Source organism: Diabrotica virgifera, chromosome 10 (genome assembly GCF_917563875.1).
Source record: "Diabrotica virgifera virgifera chromosome 10, PGI_DIABVI_V3a".
Taxonomy (NCBI): Eukaryota; Metazoa; Arthropoda; class Insecta; order Coleoptera; family Chrysomelidae; genus Diabrotica; species Diabrotica virgifera.
In genome coordinates, this window is record NC_065452.1 from 150,190,946 (window position 1) to 150,197,535 (window position 6,590).

Consider the following 6,590-nt stretch of genomic DNA (forward strand, 5'->3'; position numbering starts at 1 on the left):
GTCAATATAGGATAAGAACTAACAAAGAGCTCGAAGAAATATATCCAGATGCTAACATAGTAAAAGAAATAAAGTCTAGAAGACTCCAATGGACAGGCACCTCAGAAGACATTCTATCGAAAGAATAGAAATCCCAACTGGAAGAAAACCACGTGGACGACCTCGACTCCGGTGGCGAGATAATATAGCAGGAGATCTTAGAGCTATCTATGGGCGTGGAGAATTGGATGAAGACTGCTCAAGGCAGAGAGGAATGGAGGCATATTTTCCAAGACGACTAAAACCAACGAAGGGTTGTAAAGACACGGAGGAAATACGGAAATAGTAAATAATATTTATTTATATAACAAGTCAGTAAAGTTACTCTTTATGAAACGAAGCGAGCGAGGCGAATAACAGAGGAGTTCGATAAATAGTCTTTACTGACATGATGAATACAAAAATTTATCGCCAACAATTTGATATTGGTTTTAACACTTACCTACAATTTACAATTTTAAGAATTTTTTAGATTTTAGACGTTGTCATGACAGCGATGACAGACGACTTTTGCATGATGGCCGCTTTCGATTTTTAATCGATAGTTATCAATATTGAATAATTACTAAATCGGGAAAGTTTTGATTTAGTTTATATGAATATTATGTGTTTACAAAATACTACAGAATTTCACTTTTGACATAAATTTAATTAATAATGTCGTAAATTTTGTGCAATATTTTTAATAATTAAAGTAAATAAATTGTAAGCTGGCTCAAATAAATAATCGATTACAGCCATCGACCACTTACATTCAATCTCGAATAATCGCGGAGGTAAAGTAAAATTCTTTTTTCAATACAATAAAGTGTTAATTTACTGCCGCAAATGAGGGCAAATGAGTACAATAATGAATGACTTAAGTGCCGGTTGGCGATAAAAAATATATTTTATTTCTACCCTAACCCTACATGATCTGCAACCTTATAAAACAAACAATATAGACCAGGGCGCATCTGTAAAAATATTAGTACATTTGGACGTTGAGAGGTGACTCAAATTTTTTTGCACAAATTGCTTGAAGATAAATCAAATAATAATATTTGAGTTATCCTCCCTCTCAAAAAGGTCCGGAACATTGTTTAAATAATCAAAATGTCAAAAAATGAAGGAAAAATTCGATTTTTATCTTCGTTTTTTCATTATAACTTTAAAAGTATTCATTTCCGAGAAAAGTTGTACTGACATAAAAGTTGCATAATTAAATTTCCTACAATATAGAATTGGTTAAAAACTTAAAAAATAGTCACTCTTGTTGCAAAATAGCAATAATTGCGAAAAAACCATACAAAAACAAGTATTCGCATTTTACGTTTTTCAACCATTTGTGCTACACTTAGGACCTTCATATTTCACCCAGAAAAACTTTATGATACAGTAAAATAATACTGTAAAATTCATTAAGATCGGTTTAATAGATTTTGCACAATAAATTTTGCAATTCAGCTATCGCAAAAAAAATTCATTTTTTCAAAATGTTACAGGACTGAAAATAAAGCAGATAGCAAGTTGAAATTTTTTTTTTGCTTATAGAAGTGTACTGTACCTTTCCTTTGCAATTTGCAAAATTAAAATCGATTAACTACCACGGCGTCAGGAATTTTTTTAAATAAACATTAATTATTGGTGCTACGCACAGGACAGCGGATAGTTTGCTCTGATTGGGCATTCCAATGACCTTTGATAATGATGGATACATTTTAATTTTTGTTTACATTTTGATATAAATAAATAAATTTGTTTATTGCAAAATAAAAACACATACTCTATCCTTCGAAATAACACTTTTTTAGCAAAAACTTTCTTTTTTCATATATTTTAACTTAGAGAATAAAAGTTTATTATTTTTAAACATATGCAATTGTTTAAACAACATTTCACAAACAATAATAAAATTAGTTTGATTTTTGTGGAATTAAAATATTAAAATACAACAAAATATAGAGTAAGAAAATAATATATTAGATAAAGATTGGAAGAAATTTTGGTGGAAATCAACTTGTGTGAATCGAACACCGCTGTCCTGCGCGTAGCACCAAAAATTAATGTTTATTTAAAAAATTTCCTGACGCCGTGGTAATTAATCCATTTTAATTTTGCAAATTGCAAATGAAAGGTACAGTACACGTCTATAATCAAAAAAAAAATTCAACTTGCTATCTACTTTATTTTTAGTCCTGCAACATTTTAAAAAAATGAATTTTTTTTGCGAAAGCTGGATTGCAAAATTTATTTTGCAAAATCTATTAAACCGATCTTAATGAAATTTACAGTGTTGTTGTACTATATCATAAAGTTTTTCTGGGTAAAATATGAAGGTCCTACGTGTAGCATAAATGGTTAAAAAACGTAAAATGCGAATACTTATTTTCGTATGGTTTTTTTCGCAATTATTGCTATTTTGCAACAAGGGTGACTATTTTTTTAATTTTTAATCACTTCTATATTGTAGGAAATTTAATTACGCAACTTTTATGTCAGTACAACTTTTCTCAGAAATGAACAGTTTTAAAGTTATAATCAAAAAACCAATAAAAACAATCGAATTTTTCCTTCATATTTTGACATTTTGATTATTTAAACAATGTTCCGGACCATTTTGAGTGGGAGGATAACTCAAATATTATTATTTGAGTTATTTTCAAGCAATTTCTGCAAAAAAATTTGAGTCACCTCTCAACGTCCATCTCAAAACAGATGCGCCCTGGACTAATACTAAAATCACAATAAATATGCACTAGAAATAAACAAACCAAGACACATTGAATGTTACTAGGAGCACTCGCAAATCATGATTTACAATGTATATACACCTACATTGCATAAATCCCAAATCATGATTTACAAAGTTTATACATTGTAAATCATGATTCGGGAGTGCTCCTCGTAACATTAAAGTGTCTTGGTTGGTTTGTTTATTTGTAGTGCATCGTTATTGTGATTTTAGTATAGATAGCCACATTTTCATTAGTGGATGCAATTTGTCATTTTCATTTATTTTTCCAAATAAGTCACAATGTTAGAATATTTAATTGAATGGGTTCATTACCACCGCAAATAAACCCAAACTTCCAAAACTAGTTCTCATGTTTGTCTAGCAGGTAGTTGAATTAAATCAGTGGCTGGTGTGAATGTGAAACCTGAAAACAATATCTTGTTTGGATGATATTGGATGACTCACCCACTTATAAGACCACCAATATGGCATTGTTTGAAAGGATATTGATTTAGTCAGATTGGGTTTCTCATTATTTTTGAATTCAAATGGGGTTAGGAAGGACTATTTATAGATGGTGGTACATTCAAGACAATGGGAAACAGAATATTGTCTTTAATTTCATATATTGTATTATATTTCAGTATGAGCTCCAATATTTGACAATTATCTACTAATAAACATTCCTCAACTTTTATTAAGAATAATATATACATCATATAATATAAACCATACAAAAGATGAGTGGAAAGTGTTGAAAACACTAAAATGCTACAAAAGACTAGAAAAAAGCCATGGGACAAGGAATTACTTACACAAATAAAATTAGTAAAGTTAGCACTGGAAAAACTATAGGCAATATAATAATAAGACTTATATTAAATAGTAAATGAGATCAAATAAAAAGATCAAATAAAAAATAGCTTGTGTTACTCTACATATCCTGCTACCTTATAAATAAATAAAATTTATATTTGAGGGAATGCAAAATCCAGCAATATCTTTAATACAGAAAGCACTCTGTCACATTGTCATTTAGGTATTATTATGAAAAATTATATTTACTGAAGTACTTTACTGTTTTATAAATCATACTCAGTATAACATACATTATTACCTCAGTAGAAGATTGATAAAGGGGATTATTTTTATTATTTTACTATCATTTTAAGGGGCCATTAGGATGAAGGCACTATACTTATTTTTGTGCACCTTCTAAACAATAAATTTAAATCAACATCAAATAATATTAGCAAAGAAAATAAGATGGTTGGAGTACTCAAAAAGATGGAAAACAATAGATTAACAAAACTAATGCTAACTAGAAACCTTATTAGGAGAAAACACAGATTTGAACCACACAAAAACTAGGTGGAAAGTGCCAAAAACACTAAAAGACTACAAAAGGGAAAGAAACCATGGAACAAGGAACAAGACAAAATTGTAAAGTAACCATTGGAAAAGTTATAAGAAATATAATAATGAGACATATTAAATAGTAAATGGGAAGTATAGTACCTATCAAGATATTTTAGAAAACCGTATTTTAATCCAGTTACAAAGTCATTTGCATTTGAGTGGTATCCTTGATTTTCGAGAGGTGAACATACTGAATAGGAGGTATAATAATTAAAAGTAAGTACATACAATACGATTAAAATTTATTAATTTCTACCTGGGCCGAAAACTTTACCACACCATTAAAATACAAATGACTTTGTAATATAAGCAAGATTAAGGTTTTCTAAAATATCTTGATAGGTATCTAATAGTAATTATATACAACAGGTTAACTTACAAATTAATTTATGAACACTGAATCCCTGAAGAACCCACAATTTACCCTTGTAGAGTCTGACAATATATCTAAGAGTGTCATTAATATTCAGTTCAGCAGGGTGCTATTCTTCCAGACCTGAAATTCTATCAACAAGGGATCTACCTGTTTTATGGAATGATCCCTTGTTTATTTAAGTACAGGTTTCTAACAATAGTACTCTGCTGAGCTAAATAGTAATGACTCTCTTAGTTTGATTGCAGAACTACAATAGGGTAGTGAAGATTATAAATTATAAGCAGTTTATCAAGTCCAAATTCTTGGAATTTAAAAACTGCAAAATTTCCGGAACTATTTTTTAATTAACAAATTTTTAACAATAAAATATTTATAAGGGAAGATTATTTTTATTACCTTATGGTCATTTTTAAGAGGCCATTCGGATAATGAAGACACTATTATTTGTAAACCTTCTATGCAATCAATTTAAATAAACAACAAATATAAAAGCAAAGGGAATAAGACTGTTGGAGTACACAAAAAGATGGAAAACAAGAGATTAACAAAAATAATGCCCACTAGAAAACTTATTGGGCAAACACACAGACATAAACTACACAAAAGATGGATGGAAATTGTTAAAATAAAAAGTGTTGAACTGAAACACTAAAAGACTACAACAGGCTAGAAAAAAGCCATGAAACAAGGAACTAGACAAAACTAGACAAAAATAAGCATTGGAAAAACTATAAAGAATATAATAACGGAACTTATGTTTAATATTAAACGGGAAATATAGTCCTACAATCTATCTAATAGACGTATTTCTATTTAGTTCAGCAGGGACAGCAGGGTACCATTGTTCGAAATATTTGCTTACATAAACAAGGGATTATTCTATAAAACAGGTAGATTCCTTGTTTATGGAATTTTACACTTCCAACAATATCACTTCGCCGAGCTGAAAATTAATTAGTCTCTTAGATAGATTGTAGTACTATAAGCAATAAAATAAAACATTATTACTACCCTAACTGCAAATCAATAAACAAATTTAATTTACACATATTTAGGGGGGGGGATACAAAATAAATATCTTTATAGTAACATTTTTAATACAGAAATACATTTATAACAGTGTCATTTAGGCAATAACATGAAAAATTGTATTTACTGAAATACTTCATTCTCTTATAACCCATACTAGTCAGAATAACAGGACATTTTTACCTCCTTATTAGTATAGTACTACAATTATTTAATGTTATTAAAGTTATTACAGTTATGAAACACCTTTAGTCTAATTTACCTAACAGAGGTGTGAAACGGATTGTTAGTCCAACCAATAAAAAGAAAGGAAGAATTTTGTCATGATTACATTACCAAAAATGAATGAAATATCATTGCACAGCATTGGTTTCATTAACTGAGAGACATAAAGTGTGTCAAAAAATGATTTTTACTTGAATACACTGACTAACTGCAGCTTCTTATAGAAAAAAAAATGCTCAAGAAATTTTACCTCCAGGAGTTCAATGTTTCATCACCAAAGGGCCTTAGAAAATGCACTTAGTTAAATAAAATTCGTTTCTAATTTATCACAACACAGAAGAGATCACAGAATACAGTTTTTACATGTTCCGAGTTAGTAACTAAAAAGTCTAAACACTTCACTAACAAATTCGATAAAGTTTATGAAACAAACCCAGAGCACATGCACTTACAGCTGTGATCTGTCACGTCACTGCGATTTTGTCCGTGCACAATGGATTGACTGAAGTTGAATTCAAGCACAACCACAAACTACAGACGTACGTACAGACCCGCACATCGTTCAAACAACACAAATCAGCAGCTCACAACAAAAACATTGGTAAGTAGAGACCTGTATGAGTCTCTCAACTTTCCGAAATGCAGATTTCGCTCCAAAATAACCTGAAATTGGTCTCACCTCCTCTAGTCACGTAACGATGGCGCTAATGTATAAAAGTTATAAATCTATATAATATTTAATATTTATTTGTTATAATATGATAATAATTATTCACATAACATAAT

General features: G+C 29.8%; 1 protein-coding gene across 1 annotated transcript in view; it reads right to left on the reverse strand.

The window, feature by feature from the left end:
• LOC114332483 (solute carrier organic anion transporter family member 5A1-like) overlaps positions 1-6,345 on the reverse strand; it is a 233,732-nt gene extending 227,387 nt beyond the window's left edge. Inside the window, exon 1 of the mRNA XM_028282280.2 lies at positions 6,055-6,345. The gene's annotated coding sequence lies outside the window, so the exon portion shown is untranslated. The remainder of the gene's footprint in view (positions 1-6,054) is intronic.
• Positions 6,346-6,590: the final 245 nt, after the last annotated feature.